Source organism: Protopterus annectens, chromosome 4.part0 (genome assembly GCF_019279795.1).
Source record: "Protopterus annectens isolate FY-2018-M chromosome 4.part0, PAN1.0, whole genome shotgun sequence".
In the NCBI taxonomy this organism is placed as follows: Eukaryota; Metazoa; Chordata; order Ceratodontiformes; family Protopteridae; genus Protopterus; species Protopterus annectens.
In genome coordinates this window covers 462,636,665-462,657,853 of record NC_056733.1, presented here as the reverse complement: position 1 = coordinate 462,657,853, position 21,189 = coordinate 462,636,665, and the positions used below count along the sequence as shown (strand labels likewise).

The following is a 21,189-nucleotide window of genomic DNA, read 5'->3' as shown; positions in this document are numbered from 1 at the left end:
GCATACCTCCTCCGAACCTGGACAACCTGAAGCTGACCGCTTGGCTGCTCCAGTTCCACTCTTGATCAGGACTCCCGGTATTTCGTCACCTGTTAAGGCAATCCTGATGGCAGCTCATAAACCGTCCACTAGGAAAGTCTACCGCAGCAAGTGGAAACGGTTTTCTTTGTGGGCGGAGCGGCAAGGCCTGAATCCCTTCACGGTTCCTCTTCCTTTAGTGCTTGACTTTCTAACCACTCTTTTTAATGATGGTGCCAGCAGTTCCACAGTCAAAGTACAACTGGCGGCAATTTCTCATTATCACGTTGGTCATGACTCTAATCCACTCATGTCAGCCAAGTTGTGTAAAATTTTCCTTAAAGGTACTTTCCTTCTCAGGCCCCCTGTAAAACAAGCGGTTCCTCCTTGGGACCTCTCCTTAGTTCTCCAGGCCTTGACCGCCCCCCCCCCCCTTCAAACCAGCGGCTACGGTGGATCTCAAATTCTTGTCTTTCAAGACAGCCTTTTTAGTAGCCATTACATCGGCCAAGAGAGTTTCAGAGCTCCAAGCATTATCAGCTAAACCTCCTTACTTGGTATTTCATCCGGACCATGTTTACCTCAGGACCAACCCGTCCTTTCTTCCTAAAGTAGCTTCTGAAGCAAACATTAATCAGTCCATTAACCTCCCTGTTTTCTTTCCTAAATATGAAAACAAAGGTGAATACAAGCTTCACTCCTTAGATGTTCACAGGCAACTTAGATTTTATCTAAACAGAACGGCTGGTCATAGGCAATCCGACCAGTTGTTTATTTCCTTTGCTAAATTTAATTTGGGCAAGCCAATTTCTAAAGTTTCTCTGTCTCGCTGGATTTCACAGTGCATCTTATTGGCTTATCAAGCTTCAGGAAGGCCCGCACCGGAGGGTGTACACGCCCATTCAACCCGGTCAGTATCTACCTCGGCAGCCTTTAAGGCTAGGATTCCTCTAGATGATATTTGTGCAGCAGCCACGTGGGCTTCATCTCATACTTTTATTTCCCACTATAAGTTGGATCTTGCATCTAGGGGTAGAGCATCATTTGGCTCCATGGTGCTCGGAATATCCTTCCATGATGGCGCCCAAGATTCAGGTTGCTGGGGACTCTGTCCCACAGGTTGCAGACAAATGAATCTCCTACTTCAGATTTAGAAGTTATGTACTCACCATAACGTTCCATCTGAGTAGGTGTATTCATTTGTCTGCAACCATCCCGCCCTCCTATCCCCCTGGCCTTTCACTTTCCTGCATATTATGTGTTATCCTTTTCAGGGTGTTTTTGCTGTTGGCAAACTCGATCTGAGGTCATGAGGGTAGAGCAGGGCATTATGGGTGAGGGGAGGAGCTGAGAGCTTGGATCCATAGCTGGTAAACCATGCCGGTTCGGATCCGATATCGGATCCATAACCCACAGGTTGCAGACAAATGAATACACCTACTCAGATGGAACGTTATGGTGAGTACATAACTTCTAATTTCGCCTGTGGATAGCAAATACCACACCGAGATTTCCATTCTTGCTGCATCTTACTGTTGAGGCCCAGACCACGACGTCCCTCGCTGCCGGTTTTGTGCTTTGTTCAACACCAGAACTATACGTCGTCGGGCCCTTATCGTAGCTAAATACTTTAGCTCTCAATCTCCGTATTCCAAAATGGCTTCGGTAAGCCATCCGACTATGGATCTTCAGAAAAAACATAAGGATAAAGACAGACACAGACCGCACAGGTCCAAAACTGCTGACTATGCTTCCGTTAAGCTAGTCGCCAGTTCGCCAGTACTTAGTGAGGTGCTTTTGCAGCCCCTGACGCCTGCTTCGATGGATTCGCAGGCCGCTACTAAGGCCCGTTCGGAGTCCGGTATGCCGCAAAACTCTTCTTTGACTATGGAACCTGCAGATGTCTCTACCTTGGATGGGTCCGGAGCCGCTGTGCAGGCACCAGCTTTTGAGGAAGTTTTGCACTACCGATATTCAGCATAAACCGACGACTTCTTTCACGTCTTCAGTTCTTTCTAAAACTACCGAGGTTTTTAAGGCCCAGAGTACGAACTATGCCTAAAAAAAACGACGACCCAACTTCAAGCGCCTGCTTTCATGCCTCAATCTCAGATGCTTAAAATGGTGGAAGACCTTATCATGCTGATTAGGGGAAGCCAGCCTACCCCTGCTAAAAGGAAAAGAGACTTATTCCCAGCAGCTTTATCTGACCAAGAGTCCGACGACACTGAGGTTTCTGATTATGAAGACATACCGTTATCTGCTTATGAGGATTCAGATGCAGAGGAATCCATTCCTTCTGCCTCTCCTCCAGAGGATTTTTCTTTTGGTGAAACCCTACATACCTTGAGAGAGCATTTCCATTGGGAATGCCAGGATTATCCTCAGTCCAAAATAGGCTCAGAGAATTTTTAGATTTACCACAGCACAGACCCTTAGCTATTCCTCCTACTGTGGATGATGTTTTTATGGAATCCAGTCTAACTCCTGATGCTCTACCTCCTGCTCCCAGGAAACCTGACCGGTACTACAGAGTCCCTGACTCTCTCAAATTTCTTTTAAAAAATCCTACTGCTGACCCAGAGGTCGTCTCCTAAGGACCTAAGGGAATGAAAGCAACCACAGCTAAGAATCCCACCCCTTCGGACAGGGATTCCCGCACTTTAGACAGATGGAGTAAAAACGTATACACCTCTGCAACTCTTGCCATTAGAGCATTAAATTGTCAGTTCCACATGCTGAAATACCAGCAACATATGATGGAACTTATTAAACAAAAATTATCTACCTTCGTTGACTATGCAGAAAATAAAGAATTACAGGAGCTTATGCATTCTGCAAGCCAAGTTAGTAAGCATAGCCTGCAATGTGGGTTTGACGCCCTAGAAGCATCCTGCAGGGCAGCAGTCACAGGTTCTGTACTTAGAAGGCATGCTTGGCTTAAGGAACAGACCTTGCCAGACCATGTCAAATCAAAATTATTGGACGCACCACTGAACAAAGACAGTCGGTTTGGCACCAAAGCAGAAGAGGTTCTAAAAAAGATGGAAGAAAAAGCTAAGTCTATGCAGACAGTTAGACGTTTTGCAAGTCCGGCCTACAAGATTCAGTTGGCATTGCCCCTTAAAACATTGGTCCTTTCCAGCCCTCTCAAGGCCACCTCAGACTAGACCTAGGGGAAGCAGACTCCCCAGACAGCAGTCTCAGGGTATGCAGAGATCTAAGCAATGGAGTACCTCCACTTCTAAAACAGGGAGTGCTAAGCCACCACCTTATGGAAAGAATTCACAATGACTTTTCAACTCCACGTCTTAACTCTGCCCACCTGCTTGTGCCCCTAGGAGGAAAACATGCCTTCCGTGTAAAAAACTGGGCCTCCCATCACCAACGATCGATGGGTCCTCAATATAGTGTCCCAGGGGTACAAATTTTATTTCCACACACTGCCAACCCCAAAAGGGTTCCCAGATCTTCCTCCAAACCAGTGGGCAGAGGCACAAAACCAAGTTCATTCCCTTTTCTCCATGAGGGCAATTCAGCCTGTTCCTGCAGACCAAATAGGCCAAGGTTTCTATTCCAGACTTTTCCTGGTACCCAGAAAAGAGGGCACCTGGTGCCCAATTCTAGATCTATCCATTCTAAACACCTTCATGGTGGTACCAAAATTCAAAATGCTCACCCTCCAGCAGCTTCTTCCTTTGCTATCCAAAGATGCCTGGTTAGCCACTATAGACTTAAAAGAGGCCTGTCTGCACATCCCAGTCAGAGACTCTTGCAGGAAATATCTGCGTTTCAGGGCAGGATCTATGCATTATCAGTTCTCTGCCCTTCCCTTTGGCTTTTCCACTGCTCCCAGAATTTTCACAAAATGCCTGGCTCCAACCATTGCTTTTTTGCAGACAAAGAAATATTCAAATTTACCCCTACTTGGACGACTGCCTGATTCAGGCAGACAGTCAGGAAAAGCTGTTACAGCACATGACATTTGTAAAAGATCTACTGACCTCACTGGGGTACACTATATAAATGAAAGGAAATCAAAACTAGTCCAGAGTCAGAAAATTGTATTCCTGGGAGCAAGCCTGGACACACCATCCCGGATGGCATTCCTTACTCCAGAAAAACAAGCCTATCTGACAGGCTACTTCTCTCAACTGGCCACCAGAACCCAGTTATCCGCAAGGAAAATCCTGCAAACTCTAGGGTTCATGGACTCCTGCATTCTACTAATTCCATATGCCAGACTGCATGAGGACATTCAGTGGTACTTAAAAAGCTTTTGGTGTTAACATTCTCAGGACCTGGAAACTATTATACCTATGATACCTTGTCTAAGGAAAGATTTTCTTTGGTGGGCAGCAGCATGCAACCACAACAAGGGACTTCCCTTTTCACAACCCCACGCTGCCCAGACCCTAACTACAAATGCATCAGACTATGCCTGGGGTGCAGAACAGGACGGCAGGTGCATTCAGGGTCACTGGAGGCCAAATCAAATTCATCTGCACATCAACCAAAAAGAGATGCTAGCTGTTCAGCACGCTCTGACAGCTTTCAGACCCCTACTCTTTCCGGGGCCTCTACTAATCAAAACAGACAACACCACAGTGATGTGGTACATCAACATGTAGGGAGGAACCCACTCTTACCCACTATGCAGGCTAGCCATGACCCTTTGGCACACGGCTTCAGCCATGCAGATTCACTTGCTAGCACAATTCCTGCCAGGCAACCAAAACTCTCTGGCAGACAACTTGAGCAGAAATCTCCTAGACCCACATGAGTGGCAATTAAACCATAGCACCTTCAGCCTCGTAACCCAGAAATGGGGTACCCCGAAGGTGGACCTATTTGTCTCCCACAAGAATCACCAGCTCAGCAAATTCTGCACCAGGGAACCTCACAGCAAGGTCTAGAAAGTGGATGCCCTATCCTTCCAATGAGTAAACCTGTCATTCTATGCATTTCCCCCTCTACCTCTTCTTACAAGGATGTTACTCAAAATAAGGGAGGAAAGACCAAGGGCAGTCCTGATTGTCTCAGACTGGCCACGCCAACACTGGTACCCACTATTGCGCAGCCTGTCACCATTGCCTCCATGGCACCTCCCTCAAATTCTAACTCTCCTGACGCAGCAAAAAGGAGAGTTCTTACATCCACAATTGCAGACCCTGAACCTGGAAGCCTGGCTTAGGTGACCTCTCCGCCAGTGTAAGCAAGCAAGTCCTGGACGTTATACGTGAAGTCAGATGACCCAGCACTGGAAAATCCTATGCTGACAAGTGGAAAAGGTATTGCTGTTGGATCCAGGATAAAGAAGCTGAACCAGCACAGCCCTCCTTACCTCTCATCCTGGATTTACCTGGCAGACCTGCTTCACAGGGCTCTATCCTTCTCTTCTATTAAAATCCATGCCACTGCCACCTCTGCTCATTACAGCACAGAGCCACCTCTATTTTCACACACACTCATCAAGTAGTTCTTTATAGGGGCTAACAACTTAAGGCCACCCACAAGAGCCCCTACCCCTGCTTGGGACCTTAACTTTGTGTTGGAAAAGCTCACGCTTCCCCCCTTTGAGCCTGCAGCTTCAACAGAGTTAAAATTCCTGTCTTGGAAAACAGCCTTGCTTCTGGCCATCACTTCAGCTAGAAGAGTGTCTGAGCTGCAAGCACTCATAGCTGTGGAACCCTTCATCATTTTCCATGCTGACAGGGTCTCCCTCAGGACTAACCCAACTTTCATGCCAAAAGTAGTGTCCAGTGTGGCTCTCAACCAATCTGTTCATTTGCCCACCTTTTCCCTACACCTCAAAATAATGGGTAAAGGATCCTGCACTCTTTAGATGTGCACAGACAGCTCAGATTCTACCTGGATAAGTCTAAGCCCTTTAGGAAATCTGACCAGTTACCAGTCAGCTGTGCAGCAGGGGCAGAGGGCAAGACCATATCAAAACAAACCAGTTCCAAATGAATAGCACACTGTATCCATTTCTGTTACAAACACCACTGGAAACCACCCCCACAGGGGGTCAGAACACATTCCATTAGGGCAACTGCCACCTCTGCGGCTTTTCTCAGAGGTGTCCCTACCAGAGACATCCTGGAGGCTGCAACATGGAGCTCTGTTCACACCTTCAAGCATTACCACCTGCCTATCTTTTCCAAATCCAGGGCAGGCTTTGCAACCGCAGTCCTGCAGGGCATTCTAGCCAGGCCCAACTCTTCTTGACTGCCTCCACCCGTTTCTTCAGCTTTGGGAATCAACCCAAGTGTGATGACTGCAACAGTGAAACACGAAGAACATAGTACAGTTGTGTTACACTTACCATAAATGTAGATGTTCGAGTGTATTCATTGTTGCAGTCCTGGTTTCCCTCCATCACCCTTGTCTCTCTCTCTCTCTCTCTCTCCCTCACTCCTTACAGTGATATTTGGTATTTACTTTATATTGGCGGTGGTGTTCCACCATAATCTAGCTCCCTGTTTGGGGGCTCCTGACATTTGGGGCAAGAAGAACTGATGTAATGGCGTAGGCTGCCTGATTTTATACCACTGACCTGGCATCAGTCCTGAAGTGACAGCAACCGATGCAGAAATACTAAGCCTCTGGTATTTGGGCTACCCCTGACAGGATAACCCAAGTGTGATGACTGCGACAGTGAATACACGGGAACATCTACATTTATGGTAAGTGTACATAACTGTACTTTTCCTTGTTTGGAAAATATTGCAGTACCCATTTGATTCTGCATTTTTAGTTCTGTCATCTCAGTATATTTGCATTGATTACAAAAAACGCAATTTGTTGTGCCAGAAACCTTGTTCACTAAATAAACATTTTGTATCTCCACTATATCTTTAATATTTCTCTCTATTTTAAAACACATTCTGGCTAGTCACCCACTACCTCATGTACGTCATTTAAGGTATTCCAGTGTTTCTTAATTATAGATTTTTTTTTATCTCCTTAGCACAAGAATTGTATTCCATCACAAGTGATGTGTGAAAATTGATGTGAAGTTGTTCAATCTCGCCTTCATTCTTACTGATTGGTTCAGAGCTGATCCTTCGGCTCTGAGTCGGCCAAATTGCAAAGTCTCAAACAGCTCGAGGCCAAAACCTATCCCATGATGCTCCTCTGCTTCCCCCAGATCTAGTTTGCCGCTGCAGCAGGTCGAGCATGTTCCTTCAGCTCAGGCCGTTTTTTGTCAGATAAGTGACAAGATTTCCTTTATTGGTTCTATTTTTCGTCATCAGAGAAAACTGTTTTCCTTCAGCTGAAGTTAGGCTTGTATTTGCTTTACTTTACTCCATTTTTGTGGGGAGTTTATTGTGGTTTCCTTTATTGACGTTAGGCCGTTTTCATGCTTGCTCTGGCATCTTTTTCCCTATCCCTTCGCAGTCAAGTTCAGGCTCTAGTCTCTTTACTTTTAGCTTTCTAACCTGTTAGGCTTAGTTACTTTCATTTATAGTCGAAGTTAGGCTTCATTTCCTTTATAAATGGCCTTTGATTGTCTAAAGAAAAGGTTGTTGAACTAGCCAAGTTTGGCATAGTATAGTGGTTTTGAATTGGATTAAGATCCAGTAATTCACCCAGTAGACTTAATTTTTCCTTCGCAGCCGAGTTAGGCTTATAATTCCTGTCCACAGCAGTGGATTTAATGAAAAGTTTTCATTGTTGAGTTGTTTATTGAGATTGTGGTGTTTTCTAGTGGATTTTTTATACTTGGATTCAACATGTCAGAAAAGGTAAAGTCGGGCTTTTAAAAGAATTCCCTAAATGTAACCAAAAGTCTCTCACAGATGGTCACACCATCTATGTTTATTGCCTAGGAGAGAGGTCCATCTTCAAGAAGTGTGTTCCCTGTGCCACGGATTTAGTACCAGGGTTTTGGCAGAAAGAAAAAGGAAATTAGTGGAAAGGGGCCTTAAGTCTGCCTTTCAATCGGATTTGGACTTGGCTCCTCAGGAAAAGCCAAAACCTGCTTCTTCTTCCTCATCTGTCTCTGATTCGGAGCCGAAAAGCCTTTCGGCTCCAAAGGTATTAAGAAAAGTGTTTGACTCCACTTCAAAGTTATCCAAAGCCAGCTGTTCAGGTAGAGGGTAGGAGCCAGTCCCCAGTTTTGGAGCCAGTATCTCCAGCCCTAAGGTCTCCAATTCTGAGTTCACCTGCTCCTTCGTGGCCTCCTCTCAAGCTTCCAGACTGTCTGATTCAGATGTGGATCGAGTGGTAAGGAGATAATTGCAGAATCTAGTGCTACCAAAAATTTTATCGACTTCGACTCTGGCAGCTTTGGAGCCGATCAAGTCATCTACCCTACTTGCTGTTCCTCCTCCGAATCGTGTCGAGCCTTCGGAGCTGGAGGAAGTTGATCAGTTGATTGTGGAGCTGTTGGCGCCAACACCCATGTTTGGCCTCTTGGCACCGACAACCCTGATGTCTTCGGCTGCGGCTGTAGACTCTGGGAACCGACACTTGCCCGTCGGTTCAGGGGAGGGGAGTCGAACCGATGTTTCGGTTCTCACTCTCTCCCTCGGGGTGGTTACGCAGGTGAGCTCTGCTTCCACCTTGGGATCGGAGCCTGCAGCTTTGACGCAGGAGGAGTCCTCGGTGTCTTCGGACCGGGGGCTTCCTCACATCAGAGCCATGGTGCCTTTGATGCCATAGGAGGAGGGTCTTGTCCCCCCCGGACAGTCACATCTTCAAGCAGACCTCCTCCGTTAAAGCACCAGAATCTTCTCTGTCACCATAGATCTGTCGTAGGCGTAGGGACTTGGAGCCTCTGGAAGCCCCCTTGGGGGAACTTTGCTCTTCTGAGACCTCCAAAGAAGTCAAACAAACAGCAAAGAACCAAACCAGGAAGTAAATGCACACACAGCCAGGAAATGGTGCCTTTGATGCCATGAGGAGGAGGGTCTTGTCCCCCCGGACAGTCACATCTTCAGAGCAGACCTCCTCCGTTAAAGCGCCGGAATCTTCTCCATCACCATAGATCCGTCGTAAGCGTAGGGACTTGGAGCCTCTGGAAGCCCCCTTGGGGGAACCTTGCTCTTCTGAGACCTCCAAAGAAGTCAAACAAACAGCAAAGAACCAAACCAGGAAGTAAATGCACACACAGCCAGGAAATGGAACAACTTGTTGTAAGTTCACCAAAGCAGATTCAATAAATCCAGGTAGGCACCAAACGAATTCAAATAATTCCTTTATTCAGAACCACAGAATGATAACACACAAGCGCTTTCACTCAGAGGAATTCTGAGCTTTATCAAGTGACACCATGCTGTTAAATCAGGTGTCTTATATACCTTGAAAATCCTAGATTAATTAGAAAGCACTGCCAATTAACATTTTAAAGAGACATTGCGCTTTTCCACATGCTTAAAAATTCCATTAAAACAAAATATATAAAAGTAATGGTAGAGTATGCTTAAAATAATGCGTTAATGCATCTGTTACTGCTAAAAATGTTAATAACATAAAAATAAGCAAAACATTATACACTATTTCCCTGATGTTTAACTTTATAGTAAAACTTGCTATGTGCAAAAATCTGCACTTCTTTTGAAAATTGAAATAAGATAGAATGACTTGACATACCAACTGTTGTTCGTATAATTGTAATATAAGGCTAATGCCTAATGTGGGTATAACAATATTTTCTTTTCTTGGCCTCGTTGACAGCCCTGCTAGAAAAAGAGAACACTATATCTTAACTAAACTAAACTATGCTGTACAGTAGATCTTCTGAGACCTCCCCAGAATCCCCCACTAAGGAGATCCCTAGGAAGAGGACATGTAAGAGGAAACTTGTAGATTCCCCTGAGGAATTCGTCACATCAGACACTGATTTGGAGGAGTCTGAAGGGTCCCTCTCTGAGGATATATCTTTTGCGGATATCCTAGAGATCCTGATCCAGAGGGTTGACTGGCAGCCCATCAACACTTCCAATGATGAATCGGTGCTCCTGAAAGCTTTTGGGTCCCGACCCTCCACCTCTTGGGTATCTCCGTCCTTCGATGAGTTGATGGATCTTTTATCTCGAAGGGCATGGGAGTCACCAGATACCATGGAACCTGTCCCTAGAAGACCAAACAAATATATTTCTGCACCTCACAATAAGACCTTTTTATCCAAACATATTCCTGTTGATGCCATGGTGGTTGCGGCAACCACTAAGAAAGAGATGTCAGGGACCTCGATGTCTGTCCATCCTCCTAACAGAGAGTCTGTGATCATGGACAGATTTGGCAAGCGCATGTTCAGTTCATTTGCGCTTCGACCATTGAACTATTTAACTCACTTTACCAGGCTTCAAAAAGATCTCCTAAAGAAGCTCGGAGATACTCTTCACGGTGCAGTAGCTGATACGGTGGCAGACAAGGTAACATCTCAGCTTGCTACCCTTAATTCCATTGTCAACTGTTCCATGCGCATCGTATCTTACGGAGCTGATGGGACGAGTAGGGCAACTGGTATAGGAATAGCTCTTCGGAGACGTTCCTGGATGCGCTTGTGTTCTTTTGCAGAACCTTTCAAGTCATCCTTTGTGAATGCTCCGTTCGATGGTTCCTCACTTTTTGGACCTAAAGTTAGAGACCCTCACCAGATTTGAACAAGACAGAAAGACTTTATCTGCCGTAGGAGTCTGTTTTTCCACACCTACTAGACCTTATCCCAAAGGCCAGCAGGGTGGGAAAATGTGGTTTCGCAAAGCTCAGTTAGCCTTTTTGGACACACAAGGTGAAACCCCCTCCAGGGGCAGAGGAGGGAGCAATAATGGAAGACTCTGCCCACGCAGGTGGGGGGGCATTATTAGAGACCGACAGCCCAAGGTACATGGCAAGAACACGAGGCTCACTTGCATATCAGTGTCCTGGAGATGAGAGCGGTACTTTTAGCATTGCAGTCCTTTCAAGACTCTCTTCCTCTGGGGACTATTGCAGTTCTGTCAGACAACGTCAGTAGTTTGGTATGTAAACAAACAAGGAGGGACCAGGTCTGATCCCCTATGTCGAAAGATCCTGAGAGTATGGCATTGGGCAGAGTCCACCCAGCGCTTTCTGATAGCAACACACATCCCGAGGAAATCCAGTGGGATAGCAGACAAACTAAGCAGAGCAATTCTGTTGCCACACGAGTGGTCCCTCAAGAACTAAGTTGCGGAAATGATCTTCCGCAGATGGGGCCAGCCTTGCTGCAGTCTCTTTGCAACTCCCACAAACAGCAAATGCAGCAACTACTTTGCCCTAATCCCTCCAGTGGGGGAGTCCCCGAGGGATACACTCGTACACGATTGGCCCCCTGGGTCTTCTTTATGCTTTCCCACCTTTCCCGCTAATTCCCAAAGTTCTGCAGAAAGCCAGTGCCCTGGGAAGGACAGTTAACTTAATAGCCCCCTTTTGGCCTCGTCAAATTTGGTTCCCCTTCATGAAGCCTCATCTTTTGGAAGAGGCCTGGATCCTGGACCCAGTGCCGGACCTTCTGACCCACTCGTCAGGAGCTCTTCACCCTTCTCTACAGTCCATCAAACTGACAGCGTGGCTGCTCCAATTCCAAGAATAGCCAGGTTCCAAAATTTGTCAGCAGAAGCTCAACATATACTATTGTCTTCCCTTAAGTCCTCAACTAGAAAACTTTACCTTAGCAAATGGAGGAGATTTTCAGTCTGGGCTCAGCAAAACAACATTGATCCGTTCCTGGCTTCGATATCTGATATATTGGAATTCTTGACCAAACTATTTAATGAAGGGGGTCGCAGCAGCAACGAGATCAACTGGCTGCTATATCAAATTTTCATATTGGTGAGCTAGGGGACAATGTCATGTCTCATACAATTGCGAAGGCCTTTCTAAAAGGTGCAATACATTTGAGGCCTCCTGTTAGACCCCCACTATTCCATAGAATCTAAATTTTGTTCTGTCAAAGATTATTCTTCCTCCATTTGAACCAGCATCTTCCTGTGAATTGAAATTCCTTTTGTGGAAAACTATTTTCCTAGTGGCTATCACCTCTGCACACAGTTTCAGAATTACAGGCCCTATCGGTAAGGCATCCATATTTGATATTCCACAAAGGTAGAGTTTCCCTCCGAACAAACCCTTCTTTCCTAACAAAAGTATGCTCAGAATCCAACCTTAATCAAACCATTGGATTGCCAATTTTCTTTCCTAATCATAATCAATTGGAGTATATGCTTCGCAAGCTTGATGTTCACAGACAACTTTGTTTCTATTTAGACAGAACAAAAGACCATAGACAATCTGACCAGCTGTTTGTGTCATTTTCAGATTCCAAGAAAGGTGCTGCAGTTTCCAAACCTACCGTATCCAAGTGGCTTTCGGACTGCGCATCTTTTATATATAGTTCTGCACATATTCCCTTAGAAAACAAAGTTAAAGCTCACTCAACTAGAGCAGTCTCTACTTCTACAGCTTTTTTGGCCAGGCTACCAATAGATTCTGTTTGTGCTGCAGCCACGTGGTCAAGGCCACATACATTCATTACAAAGTAGACAAGACCTCTAGGGGACAGGGCTTCCTTTGGTTCTGCTGTCCTTAGACATGTACTCCCGTGAGCCACCCAAGATTGTGGTGTTGGGGACACTACCCATCAGTAAGAATGAAGGCGAAATTGAACAACTTCACATAAAGAAGTAATGTACTTACCATAACGTTCCATGTGAGGAGTTGTTCTCGCCTTCATTCTTACAACCCACCCTCCTTACCCCCAGCCAGTGTCTGGAAGTTCGAGAGTTGGCTCTTTCAGCCTGTTTTGGTCCTTTCTGAGGAGTTTTCCTTTCACCGGTTACTTGAAATATGAGGATGGTATTTTTACTCTGTGAGTATGTTACTAGTTGGCAGCAAACAAGATCTGAGGGAAGCAGAGGAGCATCATGAGATAGGGTTTTGGCCTCAAGTTGTTTGGAGACCTCGAGCTTTGCAATTTGGCCGACTCGGAGCCAAGGGATCGTCTCCAAACCCATCGGTAAGAATGAAGGCGAGAAGAACAACTCACATGGAATGTTATGGTAAGTACATAACTTCTTTTTTTTTGACCCATATTCATCAGAGGCTTCAACATGGGCACATGCCTCTCTCACTTTACAATTTTTTAAAGAATTCTTCACGTGTTATCCCCATAATATTCAGGATTCCAGAAGTGCATAAAAATATTCAAAGCCCCCCCTGTTTAGTCCCATAGTGGCTGTTCAAGGTTCGAAAACGTATGCCTTTGCAGTTGTAGTAGGATAGATTATTAAAGCCTATATTAAGTACTGCCCCACACATCCTTAGGGATTTGTGGGATTTTCTGGGGAGATTAAAGCAACCACTTTGGAGTAGAACATTGTTCTTAATTGATGATGTTCTGTTTTCCTGTATTCCTCAAGAAGAGGGATATTTTTTTTCCAAAAAGCAGTACTCAAACCTGTGACTTTCTGTCCAACAGTGATTTTACGATGGCCATGAGTTTCATGGAGATGGTTTTAAATAATTTCATCTTTTGTGATAGTGAAATTTTTAAACAAATTTCTGGAGTAGCCATGTGGGCATTATGTGCCCCTATTTTTGCCAGCTTAGTAATGCTAACTTGGGAATGGAAATTTGTTTTTATTGGGAATGGAAATTTGTTTTTAATTCAAAATTTTTTGAATGGTGTAGTTTGTGTGTTAGATATTCCAACATTTTTATTTTATGGATGGGATCTGAAGATGAAATAAACATTTTTTTGATTATTTCAGTATGACTATGTTTCTGAAGTTTACATATGTTTACAAAGAAGTGTTAATTATTTGGATACTTCTGTAATAAGAGATCAGGGCTTTATTTCCACATTGTATAGGAAGCCCACGTTTTCTAATACGTATTTGCATTTTTTGAGTTGTCATCCTTTGTCAGAGAAAGTTTAGCAAAGGGTCAGTTTGTCATGTTAGCACGTGTGGTTTCTGATGAAAAAATGCTGTTGTTGGAGAATGAAAAGTTTGAAAACGCATTTCTTTTTAGGGGCTGTCCTGCCGTTATCATAAAAAGAAAAATAGTGATGAGGTCTGTACAGAATGGGGAATGAAATGTAAACCCCCTGTTGGAGGATGGTACATGCACAGAGTTGGAGAAAATGTAAATGGAATTGACACCTATGGTAAATTTGGGTAAAAAAAAAACAATGATTTTCACAGAGCACTTATGATAGGTACAAGTCTTATAGTTAAGAAACATTGGAATACCTTAAATGACATACATGTGGTAGTGGCTGACCTGCAGAATTTGTTTTTTTAAAAGTGCAGGAAATATTAAAGGTATAAAGTAGAGATGGGAAATTAAATGTTTATTTAATGAAAAAGGTTTCTGGAACCAGAAAGTGTTTTTTTATAATCAATCCAAATATATTAACAAGATAAAAGAACTAAAATTGCAGACTCAACTGGGTACTGTAATTTTTCCCAAGCAGGTAAATTGCAATAGTGTATGTTTGGTTTATTTAGCAGTATGCTCTGTTTGTCCTACATTTTATGTAGGTAGGTAAAACTGAAAGACGTTTTAGCAGATTTCCAAGCACTGCTCTGGTATAGTCTAAGGTAATTTGAATAATGCCCTATATAAACATTCAGTCATTCCTAAGGAGTTTACAAAATTCATCTTCCTAATTTTTGAAAAAAATATCCCTAACCCAAGAGGTGGTTCATGGGAGGATACTATAAAGTATAAGTAGCTTTTCTGGCATCTTAGGTAAAATGTGATGGTTAGTCCTAGTTTGAATGAATCGGTATGTATTTTGCTGTTATTACGAAGGAGGGTAGCTAAATTAGAACAGTGTAGGCACTGGAATTTTAGAACTTAAATTTGGATTTTTAATTAGAAATATTTTTACATAAGTTTATAAAAAATATATTTTATGTTAAAATAGGTATAGTCATTTGTATGTTTGTAATGCAGTGTACAGTTTTAGATTTCTCTTCAAGTTTTGACAAGAATTTGTAACAAAAGTACATAAGTTATTGGGAGCAAATAACTAGAGGGGGAAAGATGATAGACTGGGAAGATGCCAAGAATTTATTTGGACTGCAGGTTAAAGATTGCCTTTCCCTATCAAGGATTGATATTGAAATATAAGCAAAGAGAAAGAAATGGGGGGTGGGGTCCTAAACGAAAGACCAGCACTAGTAAAGTTTTTAGTAGAATGTAGAACAGAACCTGCCATTAAAAAAGGAATAATTAAGTAGAGCTTGTAAAATATTGCATGATAACTTTAAGAATCAGTCAGAGGAGGTTAGAAAGGATTGGGAAGAGAGATTGTATAAGTAATTCACAAATAAATCAGTGACAGGATGTATGTATGTCTTCCCAAATATGCAACAAAATCTAGAAGACTTAGGATTTTTGCTTGGAAATGTTTACTTAGATATTTTTATACTGCAAGTAGACTCCAGAAAAATTGTCCTCGAGTAGATGTCAAGCGTTAGAGGTGTGATGGGAAAGAAAGAGTTGATTGGGAACATATTTTCTTGGAGTGCAGTGAGCTGGCAGATTTTAAGGATTCCCTATGGGATGCACTGTCTGTCATGCTGGGTGGACAGATTGCTGTGATGAGGGAGGTGATTTTTATGAGCTGTGGTACAGAATCAGAATTGCCTAGCCATGAATAAGGCCTTGCTGCCTCTAATTAAAGAAGTGAATATAGTAACAGAGATAAAGCAACCAGAATTGAGATCTTTAGAAAAAGGCAGGAGCAAACTACATAGGAAAAATGGGACTTGTGGGAACAATACTTACAGGGGAGGAATGAGGTTTTAAAGAAGGCAAGACTTAAATGAGCTATGTAATGTTTGACTGAAAATGATTGGAGAGATTATAAGTCATTGTATAATGTATAAGTCATTGTATAATGTTTGCAAGTGGGAGTGTGTCAGTATGGATGTTCTTTGTGTTTCACTGTTGCAGTCATTACATTTGGGTTATCTGCTTGCAGGTAGCCCTCAGTCGGCCTGATTAACAAAGTCTTGGGTCCTGCGTCGGTTGCTGTCCCTTCTTCCATGACGTCAGGTTGTCAGGGGTATAAAACATGCAGCCGACGCCATTACATCAGTCTTTCTTGCTGTGCGGTGCCCGAAGCAGAAGCAGTTCGCAAGTGCCATTCGGCCGACTCCTGAAATTTTCGTTTTCGAGTTTCAGAACCGAAGTCTTCAACTAAAGCTAAGTACTCCATTGGGGAAACTTTTTCTTGCTCCTTCCGGATATCAGTAAAAGTTAATAATTGCATTACTTGTGGAAAGCAAATACCTCATAAAAATTTTCATTCGTACTGTATTCCTTGCTCAGGCCTTGACCCACGACGTACCTTGCTGTTGGTTTTGTGCTTTATTTAATCAGCCCACTGTCCGTCATAGTTATTTTTTCGCCTCTAAATATTTCGGTTCTCAGTTTAATTATCCAGAAATGTCGTTGGTTAGCCATCCGAATACCGGGATTCCGAAAAAAGGCAAAGATAAAGACAGAGACAGGCCGCCAAGGTCCAAAACTGCCGACACTTCTCCTAAGCCAGTCACCAGTTTGCCAGTACTCAGTAAGGTGCTTTCGCAGCCCCTGATACCCACTACTACTGATATGCAGGCCTCTACTGAGACCCATTCGGAGTCCGGTATGCCACAAGATGCTTCAACTATGGAATCCGTGGATGTCTCTACCTTGGATAGGTCCAGAGCCGCTGTGCAGCCACCGGCTTTTGATGATGTTTTCAAGCCAATGGACTTGCATATTAAACCGACGCCATCTTCTTTTCTTAGGCCTAAATCTTGAACCATGCCTAAAAAACGATGCCCATGCCATATGCTCAGGCCTCTATGCCTAGAAAACAAATGATAAGAATGGCTGAAGATCTAATAACTCTAATCAAGGGTAGCCAACCCCCCCCCCCTTCTAAGAGGTTGAGGACTGAAGTTGATTATGAATCTTCTGACCAGGATTCTGTTTTTTTCTGATGATCTGGATTTGCCCTTAACTACTAAAGATTCTGATGCAGAGGACTCCATTCCCTCTTCTTCCCCTCCTGAGGATTTTTCTTTTGGGGAAACCTTACATACTCTTAAGGGAGCATTTCCACTGGGAAAGCCAGGATTTTTCTGAATCAGAAAAGAGGCTTAGGGATTTCCTTCTCCTACCTCAGCATAGGCCTTTAGCTATTTCTCCTGTACTAGACATTGTTGATGATGCTTTTTCGGAATCTAGTTTGGCCCCTGATTCCTTGCCTCTTGCTCCTAGAAAACCTGACAAATAATACAGGGTCCCTTTGTCCCCAAGTTCCTTTTTAAAAATCCTATTGCGGATCCAGGGACTATTTCACAGGGGCCCAAGGGCATTAAGGCTTCTACTGCTAAAATCCTACCCCTTCTGATAGAGACTCCAGGACGCTGGATAGATGGGGTAAGAAGGTTTACACTTCTGCAACTTTGGCCATTATGGCTTTAAACTGCTAGTTTCATATGTTAAAGTATCAGCAACATGTTATTGGATTGCTTAAACAGAAAATGATGTTGATTCCTGACTCTGGAAAATAAAGAATTACAGGATTTAATGCATTCTGCTGAACAAGTTGGAAAACATACTTTCCAATGTGGTTTTGATTCATTAGAGGCTTCTTGCGGGGCTGCTGTTACTGGGTCTGTGCTCAGAAGGCATGCTTGGCTTAAGGAGCAATCTTTGCCTGATCATGTTAAAGCTAAATTGTTGGAGGCTCCCAAAAATCAGGACCACCTGTTTGGCAACAAGACTGAGGAAGTTCTTGAAAAGATGGAAGATGAAGCTAAATCTATGCAAACTGTTAAAGATTTCTTACAAGTTCAGCCTCCTAGATTTAGTAGGCACTGGCCCTCTAAGAATTGGTCCTTTCCAGCCCCTTGCAGGTCTTCTCAAGCCAAACCCCCAGACATAGCAAAAACCCCAGGTTTCAGTCCCAGGGGACACACAGGACTAAGCAGTGGGGGGCTCCCACTTCCAAATCTGGGAATAATAAGACTCCCCCCTATGGTAAACAGTCTCAATGACTTCCTTTTAAAATTTCCAAGCACTTATCAACTGACTGCCTCTTTGGGGGGAAAGATTGCTCTTCGTCCAAAGAATTGGGAACTCATTACCTAGGACAAATGGATTTTAAATATAGTGTCCCAGGGATACATATTTCACTTCCACACATTGCCAACAACAAGTGGGTGGCCGGACCTACCCCCCAAATCAGTGGGCAGAGGCCCAAAAACAAGTACTTTCTCTCTCAAGCATGGGAGCTATTCAACTGGTACCAGAAGAGGAAAAGGGACAAGGTTTCTGCATGACAGAAAAGACAATTCATGGCATCCTATCCTGGACCTGTCTACTCTAAACACCTTTTTGGAGATTCCAAAATTCAAGATGCTGACTCTTCACCAATTGCTTCCTATGCTAGGCAAAAATGCCTGGTTGGCAACACTAGATTTAAAAGAAGCATACCTGCACATTCCAATCAGGGAATCTTGCAGAAGATACCTACGCTTTAAAGCAGGCTACACGCACTATCAGTTCTCTGCACTGCCCTTTGGCTTATCTACTGTGCCCAGGTTATTCACAAAGTGCCTAGCTCCAGTTTTTGCATTTTGCAGGCAACGAAATATTCAAATATACCCATACTTGGAAGATTGTCTAATTCAGGCAGAAAGCCAGGACATACTTTTGAATCATCTGGCCTTTGTACAAAGGGTTCTAACTTGTCTGGAGTACACCATAAACGAAAAGAAGTCACACCTGGTACCCTGTTAACAAATTATATTCCTGGGCGCAAGCTTAAATACAACTTCCCAGATGGCTTATCTCACGCCAGAGAAACAAATTCATTTGACAACCTACTTCAAACAAGTGGCCACAAAAACCCTGCTATCTGCAAGACAAATAGTGCAAGCCTTGGGGTTCATGGCCTCCTGCATTCTTCTAATTCCATATACAAGACTGCATATGACGAAACTACAGTGGTATCTAAAAAGCCTGTGGTGTCAACCTTCTCAGGATCTAGAAGCAATGATTCCTATCATAACTTGCCTACACCTAGAGTTTCTTTGATGGGCAGAGGCCTGCCACCAAAACAAGGGACTACCTTTCATACCACCCCCTGCCACCCAAACCCTAACAACAGAGGCATCAGACTATGCATGGGATGCTCACCTAGCAGGGAAGTGCATTCAGGGCAAATGGAACCCAAGTCAAATGCACCTGCATATCAATCAAAAAGAAATGTTAGCTGCACAGAATGCTCTTGGCAGCCTTCAAGGACCACATTCTTCCAGGACAACTAATGGTAAAGACAGACAACACCACTGTTATGTGGTACATAAACAAGCAGGGGGGTACACATTCTTACCCCCCTCTGCAGACTAGCCATGGCATTGTGGAACACAGCCTTGAGCTATCAAGTGCGCCTACAAGCTCTATTCCTGCCAGGAAAATTAAATACACTGGCAGACAGACTAAGCAGAAACCTCATGGACCCACACGAGTGGAAACTGGAACCAAGGATTTTCAACATGTTGACAAGCAAATGGGGGAGCCCAGATATAGAGTTGTTTGCCTCTCCCCAGAACTACCAATTGGACAAATTTTGCACAAGGACTCCCCACAAACAAGTCTGGAAAGTGGATGCTCTTTCCTTCAGCTGGAAAAACTTATCAGTCTATGCCTTCCCCCCTCTACCTCTGCTCTCCAAAGTACTACTAAAAATCGAACAGGACAAACCAAGGATGATTTTGATTGCTCCAGACTGGCCACATCAACACTGGTACACCCTCCTGCGCAGTGTGTCACGGTTATCCCCATGGCACCTGCCTCAAACTCCTTCCCTGTTGTCTCAGCAGGAGAACCAGATTTTGCACCCTCAACTTCTAACACTGAACCTTGCAGCCTGGCTAATTACATAATTTATCCTTTACAATCCCTCAGTAAACCTGTGATGGATATCATTTTAGAGGCAAGGAGGCCTAGTACTAGAAAATCTTATGCTGAAAAATGGAAAAGATTCTGTGCCTGGAACCAATCTCAAGGGATGAGCACAGCAGCACCCAGTTTACCTCAGATCTTACAATACTTACATGCGATGCTTCACAAGGGCCTGTCTTTTTCCTCCATTAAAATCCACGCCTCTGCCTTTTCAGCTCATTATAACACAGAACCCCCCCCCCCTTCTCTCATCCACTGCTCAAGCAGTTCCTCAGAGGGGCCAAAAATTTGAGACCACCCAGGAGAGCTCCAACCCTAGCCTGGGACCTTAACTTTGTTTTGGAGAAACTCACTCTACCTCCTTTCGAGCCAGCTGCTACTGCAGACTTAAAATTTCTTTCTTGGAAAACAGCTTTCCTTTTAGCAATCACTTCAGCTAGAAGGGTATCTGAATTACAGGCCCTTATGGCAGTGGAGCCTTTCATCATCTTTCATGCGGACAGGGTGTCTCTCATAACCAATCCATCCTTCATGCCCAAGATGGTATCCATTGTGGCTCTTAATCAGTCCATTCATTTGCCAACCTTCCTTCCCAATCCACAGAGCAAAGGGGAACGGATACTGCATTCCTTAGATATGCACAGACAGCTTAGATTCTACTTGGACAGGACTAAACCTCAAAGGAAATCTGAACAACTGCTGGTGGCATTTGCTGCAGGGGCAGGCTATTTCAAAGCAAACCATTTCTAAATGGATAGGCCATTACATTCATTTCTGCTATAAGCACTATGTAAAACCTATTCCCCGGGGGATCAGACCTCACCACCAGGGCTACATCTACATTACAACCTTTCTCAGAGGGGTCCCTACCAGGGACATCCTAGAAGCTGCTACCTGGAGTTCTGTATATACTTTCACCAAGCATTATCATTTGCCAATTTTCTCTAAATCCAGAGCTGGCTTTGTCACTGCAGTCTTGCAGGGCCTTATAGCTGGTCCTAATGCTATCTAAATTCCTCTTCCCAACCATAGCTTTGGGAATCTACCCAAATGTAATAACCAACAGTGAAACACGAAGAACCTAGTACAGTTGTGTACACTTACCATAAATGTAGATGTTTGAGTGTATTCACTGTTGCAGTCCTGGTTACCCTCCCTCCAGCCCCCTAACTTCTTTTGGCTATATCTCTACTTTCCTTTACTATGCTTAAAAGCCTTTTT

The 21,189-nt window shown here is 43.9% G+C and overlaps 1 protein-coding gene across 1 annotated transcript in view; it reads left to right on the top strand.

Annotated features, from left to right (window-relative positions):
* Nucleotides 1–21,189, top strand: part of NAA25 (N-alpha-acetyltransferase 25, NatB auxiliary subunit) — a 3,186,723-nt gene that overhangs the window by 3,112,257 nt on the left and 53,277 nt on the right. The gene's annotated exons all lie outside the window — the stretch shown is intronic.